Source organism: Dermochelys coriacea, chromosome 6, assembly GCF_009764565.3.
Source record: "Dermochelys coriacea isolate rDerCor1 chromosome 6, rDerCor1.pri.v4, whole genome shotgun sequence".
Classification (NCBI taxonomy): Eukaryota; Metazoa; Chordata; order Testudines; family Dermochelyidae; genus Dermochelys; species Dermochelys coriacea.
The window spans coordinates 41,186,249-41,204,272 of NC_050073.1; the positions used below are offsets into that span (position 1 = coordinate 41,186,249).

The window sequence follows — 18,024 nt, forward strand, 5'->3', positions numbered from 1 at the left end:
AGCCGGGTACACAGGAAAAGCCCCAGGAACTTTTGAATTTCCTTTCCTGTTTGGCCAGCGTGGCGAGCTCATCAGCACAGGTGACCATGCAGTCCCAGAATCACAAAAGAGCTCCAGCATGGACCGAACAGGAGGTACTGGATCTGGATTGCTGTATGGGGAGACAAATCCATGCTATCAGAACTCCAATCCAAAAGATGAAATGCCAAAATATTTGCAAAAATCTCCAAAGGCATGATGGACAGAGGCTACAACAGGGACCTGCAGCAGTGCCGCATGAAAATTAAGGAGCTCAGGCAAGCCTACCAAAAAAACAGAGAGGCAAACGGACGCTCTGGGTCAGAGCCCCAGACATGCCGCTTCTATAATGAGCTGCATGCAATTCTAGGGGGGTCCCTCCCACTCCCCCACCCCATCCGTGGACACCTGCAAGTGGGGAAGTTTCATGCAACAGGGATGAGGATTTTGGGGATGAGGAAGAGGAGGATAGCACACAGCAGGCAAGTGGAGAAACTGTTCTCCCTGACAGCTAGGAACTGTTTATCACCTGGGAACCAATGCCCTCCCAAAGGTGGGCTCCCGGACCATGAAGCCGGAGAAGGCATCTCTGGTGAGTGTACCTTTGTAAATATAATACATGGTTTAAAAGCAAGCATGTTTGATGATTAGTTTGCCCTGAAGACTTGGGATGCATTCGTGGCCAGTACAGCTACTGGAAAAGTCTGTTAATGTGTCTGGATATGGAGCGGAAATCCTCCAGGGACATCTCCATGAACCTTTCCTGGAGGTATTCCCAAAGCCTTTGCGAGAGGTTTTTGGGGAGGGCAGCCCTATTCCATCCTCCATGGTAGGACACTTTACCACGCCAGGCCAGCAGCACGTAGTCTGGAATCATTGCATAACAAATCATGGCAGCGTATGGTCCCGGACTTTGCTGGCATTCAAGCAACATCCATTCTTTATCTCTCTGTGTTATCCTTCAGTTAACCTGAAAACCACAGCCCCTCCTTTTAAATGGCCAATCCAATGGGTGCTTGGTAAGGGAAAGGAGGGCGCTGCTGTTTGAAACCATTCCCACATGTTATGAAGGTTGAAGCCGCCGAAAGACTGTGGCTTACCATGGCTGCCTGCAAGCCGAATTCTGTTGCCCAGCCCTGCGTGTGTGATCTCTCACACCAAACAGGCAGGCCCTCGGTATAAGAGGCAAAATGCAACCTTGTACAGAAAGCACATGTGCTATGTAATGTTAACAGCTTGGTTCACCGTGAAAGAGTCTACCCATTGTTCTCTAAAATGTGTCTCTTTAAATACTACTCTCCCTTTTTTCCTCCCGCAGCTGCAAATGTTTCAATGCTCCCCCTATCATCTCCGTCTCAGAGGCTAATGCAGATAAGGTGGTGAAAAAAAAAACGCACTCACAATGAAATGTTCTCTGAGCTCATGCAGTCCTCCCGCACTGAAAGAGCCCAGCAGAATGCATGGAGGAAAACAATGTCAGAGTCCAGGAAAGCAGAAAATGAACGCGAGGACAGGAGGGACGAGTGAGATGATAGGTGGCGGGAGGAAGATGAGAGGTGGCAGGAGTCAATGCTGAGGCTACTGAGGGAGCAAACTGATATACTCCGGTGTCTGGTGGAGCTGCAGGAAAGGCAGCAGGAGCACAGATTGCCGCTGCAGCCCCTGTGTAACTGCCTGCCCTCCTCCCCAAGTTCCATAGCCTCCTCACCCAGATGCCCAAGAAAGCCGGCTTCCGGGCACCCAACCACTCAACCCCAGAGGACTGCCCAAGCAACAGAAGGTTGGCATTCAATAAGTTTTGAAGTGCAGTGTGGCCTTGTCCTTTCCTCCTCCCCTCATCCACCTCCCACCCAGTGCTTTCCTCCTCCCCAACCCCTCCCAGGCTACCCCGGTCCCAAAATAGAGATATGCATTCCGTCTATTGCCCCACCACAGTTAGGGAATCTCATTGCAGCAAAACCATCGACTATGACCTGTACATTTCCCAGAATCACTACCCTTGATAGCAGCAGCTCAGTGACTGCACTGGCTTCTTGGATCACAGCAGCCCCCACAGTAGATTTGCCCACTCCAAATAGATTCCTGACTAACCAGTAGCTGTCTGGCGTTGCAAGCTTCCAGAGGGCTATCACCACTCACTTGTGAACTGTGAGGGCTGCTCTCATCTTGGTATTTTTGAGCTTCAGGGGAGGAGAAAGCAAGTCAAAGTTCCATGAAAGTGCCCTTACATATGCGAAAGTTCCACAGCCACTGGGAATCATCCCAGACCTGCAACACTATGCGGTCCCACCAGTCTGTGTTGTTTCCCGGGCCAAGAATTGGCATTCCATGGCATAAGCCTGCCCCATTGCCACCAGGATGTCCAAATTGCTGGGGCCCATACTTTGAGAGAAGTCTGTGTTCATGTCTTCATCACTTTTGTCACCGCACTGCCATCGCCTCCTTGCCTGCTTTTGCAGGTTCTGGTTCTACACATACTGCAGGATAATGATGAGGTGTTTACAATGCCCATAACTGCTGCAGTGATCTGAGCGGGCTCCATGCTTACTGTGGTTTGGCGTCTGCAGGAGAGCAGAGTTGCAGTGGAAGCAGTGGCTGACGACTGATGCCACAAGAATAGATATTTAGAGAGAAAGATGAGAGGACCTGCGAGGTGGATTCATGAGAGCAGAAGAGCAGAGTTGTAGTGGAAGCAGTGGAGGATAACTGTTAGCACCGCACACATTTCCCGAGGAAGAACACATGTACCCGGGAGCCCATGACAGACAACATGGAGAAATGTGCTATTGAGACAATAGCAGCAGAGCAGAGTTGTAGTGGAAGCGGTGTATGACGATGGTTAGCAGTCCTACTGCACCATCTGCTGCCAGCAGCACCCAGGACACAACAGCGGCGGTGGCAGTGAGCTGAGCGGGTTGCATGCTTGCCGTGGTATGGCGTCTGCACGGAAAAAAGGCGCAAAATGGTTATCTGCTGTTGCTTTCATGGAGGGAGGGGGAGACTGACGACAAGTACACAAAACCACCCGCGACAATGTTTTTGCCCCATCAGGCATTGGGAGCTTAACCCAGAATTCCAATGGGTGGCGGAGACTGCAGGAACTGTGGGATAACTATCCACAGTGCACTGTTCCATAATTCGATGCTAGCCATGGTACTGAGGATGCACTCCACTGACTTAATATGCTTAGTGTGGACATACGCAATCGACTGTATAAAATCGATTTCTAAAAATTGACTTCTATAATATTGACCTAATTTCATAGTGTAGACATACCCTTAGTGTGACTTCTGGCTCCAACTCCAGCTTTCACCTTTGCCAGGACTTCTGACCAGAACCCTGACTCTACTCTGGTCCACTACTCCACTAGGTCGGACTGCTCAAATTACAGGCCCAGACAGGTTCTAAGAGTTCTGCTCATCCAGCCAGGGAATAGGAATCCATTACACTATGACTTACACTTTCAATCAAAACCAACCAAAACAGGTGAAATATCCAACTTGGTTACTGAATACATGTAAAAGTTTTCAGACCAACAATTAATCACAAAAATTAATTTGGCAAGTAACTCTTAATAATGAATGCATTTGAGAAAATCAGAAACTGTGCACAATTTGTAAGCAGAGAAAGGATACATTTGTTGAATAAGTTATTCATGCTGAACCATCACTGTGTTCTTTTCATAACTGGTTCATTTACCAGGGCTGGAAAATCAGTTTTTCCTACTGTATGCTCTGTAGAACCAGTTGAGCTATGAAAGAACAAGCTGGCTTCCACTCTGCCTCCAGCATGGTTAATATAACGACCACCTCTTACTCCAGAATCCTTATTGTCCTGGCTAATGCCTAAAGCAGACGGATTGGGGATTGCAATTAGAAAACAATGTCATTTTTCTCTTGCAAATTGAATACATTTGATATGGAAGTCACGAAGGGAGAATAAATGTGAAACACTGAAGTGAAGTTTTTTATTTTTTCAAAGCCTCATTTCTCAGACCAGAGCTACTTGCAAACCATTTTCATTCATCACGCTGAAAAATGACAGACTATTAACATATTTCTGCATACTAGGGATTCACATTCTCAGTTCCAATGTAAAGAAACAGTGGGCCAGATTCTCAGCCCTGATATAGTGTCTTTGTGCCAATCTGGTGGCAAAGGAGATGAACACCTGGTTTAACCAGTCTGCTGTGCCTGTCCCGGGCACAGATGTTCCTCAGTGGCATAGCTCCTATTGGGCAGGGGGGTGCCAGTGATCCTCAACATAAAACAGTCTTTTGTGGTTATAGCCAGCTCTGAGCTGCTCTAAACTTCACTGGTGTCTAGGCTGGCCTAGATCTGAGATTCACAAACAGCTCCTCACCCCCACCCTCCTTCATCTGTATTCGGTCCATGTCATCTGTGTCCAATAATGTAGCCCAATGTTTTTCTTTTCACCTTGATTTGTGTCTATACTGTAGCTAATCTTTACATCTTGGAAGTCATTCAGCAGTTTGCTCACGTTTTAATTAATTTAAAGCCTCCTTATCCAAAGAGTATAAATGGGAGTAATTTTCCATTAAGTTAATATAGGAGAAAACGTGTAAGGCTGCCCTCAAAGCACAACACAGCTCATTCATGATAAAAATGTATATTGCTTTCCAGCACAATTTGCAAATAGTAAGTTAGAAATAAGGCTGTATGGCTTAAGAACTTCCACTACACCTGCAATGCAAACCCATTCAGATGTGCTTGAAACTGGGTCCTATCTGATAGTCAGATTATGTTTGCCTGAAAATGAACTGGTTCTTTTTAACTTGCAGTGTGCATCAGTGAACCAGTCTTACTACGTATTATTATTTCCACTAGTTTTAGACGAATCCTTTTCATGCATTCTTACTCAAATCAAACCCAACCTAGGGTCTCACCTTTTAAAATTTTCTCAAGCAAGGCAAAGCTTGCTTTTAGAGAGTAAGGACTCAGTGCTGGAATTTTCAAAGAGGCCTAAGCAGTTAGGGAACAATAGTCATTTAGATTGTTTGAAGGTCCTGTGGCAATGTTACATCTTTTTGCTACACTTGTTTAAATCCTCAAAAAGAGTGTTCTAATATATTCTTTGAATCCTAAGTATTATATTCTTCCTTCAATTATGTTATTGAAACATTGGCATTTTCAGTGCCAACATATTTAGAGCAGAAGTCATGATTGTATTTACTTTTTTATAGGAAACTATAATATGAAAATGTTGAAGTTGTATAGGATCTAGTACCAAGTGGCCAACTGTATCGCTCAGTTGTACTCTCTCCTTCCATTTCATTCCTTCTTTGCTTTGGAGTAAGCATTCTCTAGACATTTTATCTTTTCTTTTTTTCACTGTATGTGGGGGCATTTTTTTGTCCTTTGACTTCTTAACTTTAATTTTTCTCATCTCCTCTTCTTTCTAGGGCTCAGGGTTTTTTTTTATTATTATTATTTCCCTTCTGTCCCACTTCTCTCTGAGCAAGAGGGCAGTGTATAGAAAGACCCAGGAATTCTTTATGTCCTCACTGTCTTAGAGGGCTCTTTCTTTTTTCTGTTTCCTTTTACTGTCATGCAGGGCACTGATCTTGAATCTTTATGTGCCTTCCCTATTGTCTGAGGTTTATGTCTTTATCATCTGTTTTTTCCACCTGAGAAGTTGAAATGAACATTCCCAACTTCAATAAGAGGAACTTTATAAACACACCTTTAAAAATGAGGTTAACTTTCTATAGTTGGCTACCACTCCCATGAGGCTGCTTTTAACTGTTTAAAAGAGTCCTCACCTTTAGACTTTTAGTATGAAATTCTCTGCAGCTGTCAGTGTAATTTACACAGATTTGCACTTCAGCTTTCATTAGAACGATTCTGCATTTGTTCCTGTTGTTTCTCCACTTGTTGATCACAGGGGGAAAACAAATCTTTCAACTAAAATGTATGAAAATAGAATACTCAGCCAAAAAGAAAGGGTTCTTTTATTTGAATATTTCCACATTTTCTGATGTTTATTTACCAGATAGAAACTTCTTGATTTTCTTTAGCAGACAGACTGATAAAGAGGCCTGATAAGCATAAATTCCTTGTAAACAATTCCTGTGTTCTCTTCCATTTTTAGTGTACCAACTGTTCTGACGGTCACAAAACGAGATTTCATTTATTAAGAACAAATGGTTTAATATGAGAAAGAAAAATGTAAATTTTTACTGAATGAGGAATCAAAGGAAAAGAAATAATAGGATTCAGTTTCTTTATTTGAACAGCTGTCACTCTCAAGTTTCTTCACTGCATTAATACTATAAAATGTGACCTTTATGTACTAACTATAATGACTTTGAAACTGGTGTATGACGACATAATTCTGCTCTGGTATTGGTGGTTTGCTCTAGCTTGTAAGTTTTGTCTTGTTTAAACATAGTACAAAGACAGTTATTTCCACACCTGTTTCTATTTGTACGTCAGACTGCATTCAGCCTGGCGTCCTTCATTTCCATGAAATAGCATGTTGTTTATTCCAAGACTTGACAAATAAAGTTGAGACAGTTTTTTGATGAGAAGTTTGGTTGATAAAAGTAATCATTGAAATAATATGTTTAAAACCTTGTGAGGCATTTGACTTAGCACCACACAAAATTAAAAATATTATACAGATTCAAATGTGGCACAGATTAAAATTAGCTAATTGATAAATCTTGGAAAGTGTTTGTAAATGGAGAATCATTATCCTATAGGGACATTTCTATTGAACCTTCCAGTGACCCTCACGCTGTATGTTTTGGAACCCACCAAAAGCCTTCCAGAGCAGCCATGCGTATATGCATTATAGATGCTTAATCAACATAGTTATTTGGACACCTCAGTGTATCTGTACCTTTCTTTCATTTTGCAGCTTGTGCAAAGTCCAAAAGACACAATATCGACAAATTGTAGAGAGTTCAGGAAAGAGCTATAAAAATTATTCAAAGTCTGGAAAATCTGCCTTATAGTGAGACTAAAGAAGCTCACTTTATTTAGCTTTACAAACAAATGGTTAAGACGTGACTTGATCACAGTCTGTAAGACCCTACATGGGGAGAAGATTTTTGATAGCAGAGGGTTCTTTTATCTAGCAGAACAAAGCCACGACAAAATCCAATGACTGGATACTGAAGTTAGACAAATTCAGACAAAAATAAGGTACAGGCTTTTGGGGGGGTTTTTTTAAGTGAGGGTAACTAACCATTAGAATAAATTTAATTAGGGACATGGTGGATTCGCCGTAAATGAAGTCTTTAAATTGAGATTGGTTGTCTTGCAAAGAGATGGTGTAGTTCAACAAGAAGTTAGGGGCTTCATGCAGGAATTACTGGATGAGGTTCTGTAGAAAAGGTCAGACTAGATGATAATAATGTTCCATTGTGGCCTTATGACCAATCTAAATTAATAGGTTATCCATCCTCAGATGACTTAGGACAACTCATTTCAACTAACTACAAGATAACACAGAATTTATTTTAATTGTAATGTTATTACCAGTAACTTTGAACCATCTATTCCCCTTTCATGTCATCTTCTCAAGTTGTCATCTTTCTCAAACATCACATTCATTTTAACAAAAATCAAGTGAATGAACGCCTGTACTCACCAAGGAGTCTAGAATTGCAATTTTTACATGAGTCATCTCTTCTATCCCTTATTTATTAATAAAGCAGACAATGAATAACTGCTTCTGCTTTATTGTATTGTATTCGATTATTCATTTTTCATTATAAGTGTAAACTTTAATCCTTCCTTTTTGATGCTATTTAAAGCAAACAGCCTCATTTATTTCAAAGTAGAGAATCTTACTGATTTAACACGGGATATTAATGTTAATCTCTCATTGTGTTAGGATACATCTTTCATTAATACCTGTTACAGTTCTGCTTAAAAACATCAATTTAGATCTGTAAGGTTTTCCAATGAAATTAAAATACTTCATGCTAATTTCCAGGCCTAAAGCTACTAGACCAAATCACATCCCATGCTGGGTAGGTGGGCCAATAAGGCATAAACAGGCCTATTTCTCCTACTCCCAATTGTGTGCATAAGGCAGCAGCGGAACAGAATTCCTTCCTGGCTCCCAAGAGAGCTTTGGAAATGTGGGAAAAATCAGACCCCTCAATAGGTGATGGAATTCTGCCTCAGGATGTAGAGAAGTCCCTCTTTATACAGCACTTTTTACATTTACTGTATCTAGAATACCTTGTCCAAAACCTTACTAATTTTGCCTATATAGATAAGGACACCACTATTTGCATTTAGAACACTGCAAATACCAATTTTAAATTATTTAAGATTTCTAAGGCACTATAAGTCAATTAAGTTTTTAAGGATGACCACAGTCATTTTCAGTCCTTGAGTTATTTTAGAGAAATGTCAACCAATAGTTTACCTAAACTATCACCATGGGGGATATAATTGTTTACAAATATTTTGAGATGAAAGCACAAAAATGGGGATAAGTGTTTAAGATGGTACAATTAAGTCCCAAGACACAACTGAGCAAAGAAAAAAGGATAAGTGAGGTCTATTAGACTCTAAAATATTCTCCCAAGGAATGTGATGATGGAAGATAGGAAAACACAAATCAAGCATGAAATACTGCAAGTCCTCCACCTTTGGCAAGAAGGTGGACAAAATGATCTAGAAGCTCTCTTCCATTTCTATGAAGAACAAACAAGTTCTAAAATCTTGTATGTGAAGTTAAGCTGGTTGATCTATTCAAAGATATCCAACTGGAGGATGGTGTGGATTGCACTCTCAGCAAATTTGCGGATGATACTAAACTGGGAGGAGTGGTAGATACGCTGGAGGGGAGGGATAGGATACAGAAGGACCTAGACAAATTGGAGGATTGGGCCAAAAGAAATCTAATGAGGTTCAATAAGGATAAGTGCAGGGTCCTGCACTTAGGATGGAAGAATCCAATGCACCGCTACAGACTAGGGACCGAATGGCTCGGCAGCAGTTCTGCGGAAAAGGACCTAGGGGTGACAGTGGACGAGAAGCTGGATATGAGTCAGCAGTGTGCCCTTGTTGCCAAGAAGGCCAATGGCATTTTGGGATGTATAAGTAGGGGCATAGCGAGCAGATCGAGGGACGTGATCGTTCCCCTCTATTCGACACTGGTGAGGCCTCATCTGGAGTACTGTGTCCAGTTTTGGGCCCCACACTACAGGAAGGATGTGGATAAATTGGAAAGAGTACAACGAAGGGCAACGAAAATGATTAGGGGTCTAGAGCACATGACTTATGAGGAGAGGCTGAGGGAGCTGGGATTGTTTAGTCTGCAGAAGAGAAGAATGAGGGGGGATTTGATAGCTGCTTTCAACTACCTGAAAGGGGGTTTCAAAGAGGATGGCTCTAGACTGTTCTCAATGGTAGCAGATGACAGAACGAGGAGTAATGGTCTCAAGTTGCAATGGGGGAGGTTTAGATTGGATATTAGGAAAAACTTTTTCACTAAGAGGGTGGTGAAACACTGGAATGCGTTACCTAGGGAGGTGGTAGAATCTCCTTCCTTAGAGGTTTTTAAGGTCAGGCTTGACAAAGCCCTGGCTGGGATGATTTAACTGGGACTTGGTCCTGCTTTGAGCAGGGGGTTGGACTAGATGACCTTCTGGGGTCCCTTCCAACCCTGATATTCTATGATTCTATGATTCTAACTCATCATAGGAGTAAAAATAAGCAAGATGCCAACATTGTCATAACTGTCTCCATCTCAACATTATTTTACTCATTATTTACAATTTGTTGCTGTTGTCACCATTTTACTGGTGACTGCACAGTGACTGCATAAGTTACATGGAAGAACCCAGGGACTAAGATTTTACTGGCTGTGGTGAACAAGTGACCATTAACACAGGTTTCATTGTGAATCATTTTTAATATTGAAAAGGTGATGACTCATTGATTCATGGCAAGTTCAAAAACTCAGTTATACATTTCCAAAAATGAATCCGGTTCCAGCTGGACATGGGAAAACCAAAAGTTTTACCTAAAGTAAAAATTTTCCTGAACCTAAATGTGAAACTTTAATCTATCCTTTTGAAGGTTCAGAAGAGTCAGTTTTTATGTTTGATTTGGCTGGGGTTTTGGATTTTTTTTTTTTTTTTATAAAGAGGTTTAAATTTTCATTTAGGCCTAATTTTCAAAAAAAAAAACAAACTAAATTTACTAAAGCAATTTCATTCACACAATACTTATACACAAGATTATCTGGATTTGTGTGATTTCCTGTTGGACCATTAAAATAATTGCACATGACAAACTAAAGGCAAAATCCTGAATCCAAGCTAAAAAGTGTTTTTGGAAATTTTACCCTCCAAATTTTATCTGAATCGTTTCTGAAACAAAATGATTTGTGTTGGCTCTTTATAGCTATATCAGAAATACAGATGTTCAAACTCTTGAACACTTACTGAAATTCACATTTTAAAGTTTTGTTTCACCTATGGGATTTAAATGGTCTGAGCAATGTAACAAAAGTCTGTAAGTAGCAGAAGTGTACATAGCTGTCTGGCAGGGTCCAGTCTGGAGGTCACTAAACTTGGAATGGAGAAAATTTACCTGTTTGTCTGCATTTCTGAGTACAGACCATAAAAAATTGTGAACTATTCATTTCTGAGTTCTTCATTTTGGTACAACACTGCATGCAATATGGACGAGAGATATTGATTAGTCCTCAGCAAGCAGAGATCAAATACATAGTTCTAGGAGATTCAGAAGCATAATAATTTTTCTAAGTTTTTATGTTCCTGGTACCTGACAAACCCATGCATTATTTCTCTCCTTTAATGGCCATGGAGTGCTAGGCAGTTTCCAAACAAAAGTCATCACTGCTCCAAGAAGCTCATAATCTAAAGACACAGAGGTAGAGGATAAAGATAAAAGATTTGACACGGTCATGTTAAATATATAGATATAATTAAAACAGAGCAGGTAAATTAGAACTAAATTACCTATCATGACAGGTGGGTCTTCAAGAGGGAACTGAAGTCACTTCACCAGGAGAGTTAAGGACCTGGTTTCAATGTTGCAAGTTTCAAATGTAATATCCTATAGGATATTTTAGTTGAAGTCTAGTGCCAGAGATGATTCCCTTGAAGCAATGCAAACAAACAGCTAAACCTGTGGATTCCTGATAAACACAAGCAAACAATATGCATTTTAATGTGGCTAAATGTATACTTCTAAGAACAAAATGTAGGTCATACTTACACAATTAGGGAGGGTTCAGAGAAGAGCCACAAGAATAATTAAGCAATAGAAAACATGCCTTATGATAAACAGATTGAGCTCCTTCAGCGTAACAAAGAAAAGGTAGAGAACTGACTTAATTACAGTTTATAAATAACTACATGAGGAACAAGTATTTAATAATGGTCTCTTCAATCTATCAGAGAAATGTATAACATGATCCAATAGCTGGGAGTTGAAGATAGACAAATTCAGACCGGAACTAAGGCTTTTTTTTTTTTAAATTGTTAAAGAGCCTAACGAACCACTGGAATAGTTTATCAAGGTTCATGGTGGATTCTCCATCTGACAATTTTTAAATCAAGTTGGATGTTTCTTCTAAAAGATATGATGTAGGAATTATTTTGGGAGAAGTTCTATGGCCTGTGTTATACAGGAGGTCAGACTAGATGATCACAATGGTCTTTTCTGACCTTGGAATCTATAAAGTGTGGTGGTGTTCACACTGCACTGGGGATATTGAAGTCTGGGAGGTCAGACAGTGAAGAGCACAAAGATGACTTTTGCAACCTCCATGCACCATAGAGCAGAGTCCAGTTAGAGGGTGCAGTATGTGTAGAATTTGTTGATTCACTATGGACCCGCTGGACAGAAACCCAGGAAAAGAGAGAAGTGTGCCACACAGGCCAGGACTGGGGCCTTCTTTCAACACCGTGTAGTAAGGGCCATACACAGTCTCACAACCCATTCACACAGAGACAATCCATTTACTTAGGCTTTTCTCTTTTCATCAAGACTTGGTCCATCACTACTTTAGGGCCAAACATGAAGCAGCTCTCATTGATGTAAATACAATGATAGGATGTGACCATTAGCATACAGCTACTCTGCCTACGTCATCTGTCATTTTATGACTTAGTGTAACATATGTTATGAACACTGATTCTCTTAAATGAAATAGTGTAAGAGCTGGGAAATGTTTCCCTAGTTCAATAGTTCATGCATAGTTCTATGTATAACTCCAAAATAAGCGCATAACATGGTACCCATGAAAAAAAATACTTTAAAAATTTCACATATTCTAGCATGAGAATTTTGGCCACATATGAGCTTTTTTCCTATTCTTTTTCCTTCCTTGGTAGTCAGAGAATAATGTATACTCAGTTTATGTACTATAGGTTTAATCAGTGTTGTATAGAGGAAATATTTATATTCTCCATGGTGTGATGATGCTATTCATACAGCAACTAAGTAGCCAGTGCAGTTTTGGGCAGCATCATCTCAAAGGTCATACCCAGATTATCATCTTTTATCACCCGTTGGCCCTGTTCTGTATTATTGCCCTCCAAGTATCTCCCTCCAGTTGGGCTGATCACAAATATTCAAAAATGTATGTTGTAAATTACCAGATTCCCTGACTGGATGATCGTGTATACCACCTGCTTCCTTTCCTCACTACAAGTTATTAGTATGTTTGAACCTTTGGACTCTAATCACTATAGCACACATCTCTAATTGTTTGAGCTAAAGTAGTAACTGCATTAGCTAGTATCCTCTGTATGTTATTCTCTAGTGAATCAGCCAATAGAAGGTGATGGAACAATTTGCCAGTATGTTACCCATGAAAGTATTTGACAAGAATATTCAAGTTGTGTACACAAATAATACTCAGTTTCTGCATTGACTTTAAAATTTCCTTCTGCAAACAATTTTGCTGGTAAAACTCATTCACATGTTCATGCAAAGCAAACAGAGGGAACCCAAATACTGTAGAAGCTAATTAATTTAAAAATTGAATGATTATTCATGGAAAATGTTTTGCATTATTTGACATCTTTATTCTCGTTTAAAACACAACAAGCAGCAGCCACCTGGATGAAGCACTGGAAAATGACAACTCAGATTATACTCAAAACAAGCTGAAAGACTTGAGTAAAAGACTGGTTTATGAATGACCTGATCAGGCTCTCAAGCAGTTAATGAAAAATACATTTCATAAACTCCAAAGATAATTAAGGACTTCAGTTTGACAGAAACCAGGCAAGAAGGTTTCAAGTCAGTAAGAGACCAAGGCCAGAAAGACTGAATGCCTGAAAAATGGGGATCCTACACTTTTACTGAATGACTCTAAATGGGAATTTTTACAAGCATTTCCCTGCAGGTACTAAAAAGTAGCTTATTTCATGATGTAAGCCTGAGTGGCAATGCATCCATAGTAACCCTGCCACACGTCTTTGGGGAAAAACATTCAAATGAATATAGAGTATTTTCCTTCACGCCTAATCTGGAAATTCAGGACAGTTATTTTATATCCATAATGAAGTCTATTTCTTTACAAGGTCACAGAATTTGATATTTAATTTTATTAGCATCATTTGTTTTTTGCAGCTCCCAAACCAAAGAGGTAATATGAGTAGCCCCGACCCTGCAGAGTTCACAAGCTGAAAGAGCGAAAGGAGCGTTCCATGCATGTGATGGAGGTAAGAGTTGACCAGAGTAATAGAATATTTGAAGAGCAGGGTTGGGAGTAAGATCTACCAATGTCAATTTTCCTACAACTTTGCCATGGTCAGTAGGCTTGTATGTGTCTTGGCAGAATGGCTCTCTAGGAGGGATTTGAGTATGGAAAGGATATTGACACAGATCATTTCATTGAGGCCATCCCATACATAGGTGGTGGCATGGAAGAAGATGAGGAGACATGTTTGTGAGAAGCTGACCAACAGGCTGATGAAGTTAACGTTGTTGATGGAATGAATGGGGGGGGGATGACATGAAAAGAGACAGGTATGGTGGGTGAGAAGGGCTATGAAGGGTCATGAGGGCAATAAAAAAAGAATATGATGTGGCAGAGAAGGGAGTCAGTGTAGGGATTCAGAGATGGGAAGGATGAGCTCAGTGGCAGCATTTTATACAGACTGGAGAGTGGTAATGTGACTATCAGGGAGGCCACAAAGGAGGAAGTTACAACGGAGAAGAGGGTGGAGAAAGGGGTTAGAAGGGGATGGGAGGAGGAGGAGCCGGATGTCCTCACACAATACTTTGGGGACATATAGGAGCAAGGGTGTGTGAGAGGAGACACCAATATAAGAGAGTGACTGCAGAGGCAGTATCAGGTGGGAAGTGCCAACTTTCGGGAAAATAAAAAGTTGTCTAGCGAGTGACCAGGAGTCAGAAAGTCTCTGTTCTATTCCCATCTCTGCTAATTATTTATGACCTGAGACATAAAACTTCTCTGTGCTTCAGTTACTCCACTGGTAAAATGAGGAAAATATAGTTACTACAGAGAAAGAGTGAACCTTAACCCTACCTGATCCCATTTCTTCCTATGCCATCACCCTGCCACAGAATACCTATGAAGCTAGGTTCTAAGAAAAGCTATTGCTATTCAGAATAAGTATCAAAGGACTCACATTTAACTTGTGTTTACATAATCTGCTTGTCAGCATGGGTTATTTATCCCGTTTGCCCAGTCCATAGAGGATAACATTGTAATTGGGGTCATAGGAGTATGTAAGATAAATAGACGTTAGACACTTCAGATACATCCCTCCACATTGCCAAAAAAAAAAAAAATCTACTCTGTGCTATATTTAACTGAACTAACTCAGGGAAGGAGGAGTTAATGTATGAATTGATGAAAGTTATGCATAGTAAATTTGATGCCGTATTAATAAGGAGGTTTCAGCACAAGGAGAAAAATCAATTAGATCTTGTTAAAGATAATTAAAATGAATTTACTTTGGTCAAAGATTTGATTAAATGTAATTTTTCACAACATTATCCTCCTCTGCAGGCTCTGGAAAACAATCAGGGTGCCCATTTGCTGAATACTGGATCTATAGGAGGGGAAAAAAATCGTGTGTGTCTCTGCATGTTTTAGTGGTAGAAATTTTAAAGTTATTTAAACCTGAACCTTCCCTATAATAACCTAGAAGGGTCCTTCTAAAAGGTACAAGTGGCAAACTATGCTTGTTCTTCACTTTAAGAATGACAGAGAGAAGGTTTTAGAACAAATTAAGAGGAGGAAGGGATGTTTTCTTCTGGTAGTCCACAATACTTCTATTTCCAGACTCTACTGAAGAAACAGGCTCAAAGTTTTCATCTATTTTAAAAAAAAGTGAATTTACTAAAACAGGGAGGCATTTCTGTCATCTTTTTTCCTGCTAAGTTATATATCATTGTGGAGTATAGGAAATAAGTCTTCATTGATTTAGATAACAAAATAAAACTCCCGATCAGCCAAAAAAATCCAGTCACTTTAGCTACATTTGACCAGAATGAAGAGGTTTAAGAGGATTTAGAATTGACTGAAAACTCACATCTTCCTATTTTTTAGGATTTGTGTTATTTTTTGGTTGTTTGTATTGATTAGATAGGTAGTGTAATGGCAGTAATCAAACAAAATACAATGACAGAGTCCCTACTAAACTTCCTCCAACGAAGGGTTGCCCTTATATACAAGTTTTTACCCAATATGCTTTTCTGGGGTCTGTCTTAAGTCAGGGCAGAGCTGAGCACCTCCACCCCTAAAGTGGTCATTTTGTGAGCGACTCCTGCTTGTTGAATTTTCGTCGTCCCCCAAGCACTAGCCCATGTTTTGTTTTCTCCTTGGGATTTTCTTGAAGAGATGCCACAGTTGCATCCAGAGAATTTCACCCAATCATTCCTGCACCAGGCCCAATAGCGTCTGGTTAAACTAAGGCACATCTTATTTAGAAAGACATTAGATCTAGATTTAGTGGTTAGAAGCATTGGAGAAGATGTGTTCCTTAACATTCTTAATAAAGAATATCACGATTGAGTATTATTATTTCCTTATACATGATCTTCAGAAATGAAAATCAGTAATAGCTACTGTTAATGGGGCTTGTTAATTCAAGCTTTTACACAGACCTTTTAAAACCTGTTTTGATTTTGAGCATTTAAAGAGTCTCCTGTTTGTTCATATACTTTATGACTATCTCCATCATCCACAAATACAAGCGTACATATAAACCTATAGTTATGCAAAAAATGTCTGAACGGTTAGTCAGTCATCTAATAATAATAAAAATAGAACCTTCTGATAACTGATTTTGTTTGGATTTTTTTCTCTCCTATCAGAGATCTTTTATTATTATAATTTAATAAAAATTCTGCCAGGGAATTTACTGCTGTATCTCTAGGACATGCCAAAATATATACTGAATTAATTACTCCAAGTATATGGGAATTGTGCCATCTTATGCCAAGACAGAACATTTGGTTATCTTTGGGCAGCTGTCTTCCTCTGTGTTTGGAAAGTGCCTAGCACATTTTGGGTGCTGCTGCAATCTATACAGAGACTGCAGCTATTATTATATATATTATATATATGCTGTAAAATGGTGTCACTTTCTGTGCCAAACTGCAAAGAGACAGAAATGTACTGCAGTCTGTTTCAAAATTTTTGATGGGGATACCTCTGGGTCAAGATATGTTTCTGCAAATCAAAGCAGATTTTTGACAGTAGTGTATCTTCTTGCCTATAATAATGCATCAAATTCTTTGTTAAAGGATGCAACCTATCCCAAGCTCACAGAAAAAGTTGCACTGAGTACACAAATGAAAAATGCAACACTGAAGGACCAAGTATGGAAAGACACTATAGAAGTGACCTTGCAGAACTTTCTGTTGAATTAAATGCTGTGTTACAGAAAACTGAGGGAAGAGAAATCTTCAAAGATCAAAAGGTGGCCTGATTCATTATTTTATGCAACTGAATTGGTTTCATTTATAAGCTATCACACAAAAGAATAAATGGACACAAATCAGATATCAAGAATTATAACATTCAAAAACCAGTAGGAGAACACTTCAATCTCCCTGGATACTGAACAGACTTAAAAGTGGTAATTCTTCAAACAAAAAAACTTCAAAAACAGACTCCAAAAAACTTCAGAACTGGAATTTGTAAACTGGACACCATCAAATTAGGCCTGAATAAAGACCAGGAGTGGATGGGTCACTACAAAAACTAATTTCCCCCCTGCTGACACTCATACCTTCTTGTCAAGTGTTTGAAATGGGCCACCTTGATTACTTTGGCGACATTAGCACTACAAAAGTGATTTTCCCTCCCTTGGTATTCCCCCCTTCTTGTCAGCTGTTGAGAATAGTCCACTTCCACCTTAATTGAATTGGGTCATTAGCACTGACCCCCCACATGGTAAGGCAACTCCCATCTTTTCATGTGCAATCTATTTATACCTGCCTCTGTATTTTCCACTCCATGCATCTGATGAAATGGGTTTTAGCCCATGAAAGCTTATGCCCAAATAAATTTGTTAGTCTCTAAGGTGCCACAAGGACTCCTCATTGTTTAAACTATCACCTACTTATTGTAAGTACCTTTTTAATTGACATTGTTACAGAGGAGTAATTAAAAAACTTCAGATGGCCAAGATGAGCTTTCTTACAAAACAGAGTGGCAAACAAAGTGATTTTTATAATCTGGAAAAAATTGGCATAAAAAAGTATCTGAGAAAAGAATGTAGATATGGCCAGGGTCATCAATATATTCTGTATTCCAGAGACTTGTGAAGAAAGACTCTGCTGTGATGCTTTGCCAATGAGCTGCAGCCTCCATTATTATTCACTTTTAAAATCTACTGACTTCCAGGAAACTGCTGCCTTATTAAATTATACATGCATTTTGCATGGCTTAAATCTCACTCGCTAAGTATTTTGTACTTTGATTATTGGGATACATGCAAAAATATCAATTTATTCTAGTTAGATTTGTTTTAAAAAGTATCTGCTCTGGGTGAAG

The 18,024-nt window shown here is 39.7% G+C and overlaps 1 long non-coding RNA gene across 1 annotated transcript; it reads left to right on the forward strand.

Annotated features, from left to right (window-relative positions):
* The first annotated feature begins 578 nt into the window (after positions 1-578).
* Positions 579-1,393, forward strand: LOC122460653. The gene is made up of 2 exons (XR_006282097.1): positions 579-610; positions 1,337-1,393. It is a non-coding gene; the product is annotated as an uncharacterized LOC122460653 (long non-coding RNA).
* The last annotated feature ends 16,631 nt before the right edge of the window (positions 1,394-18,024 follow it).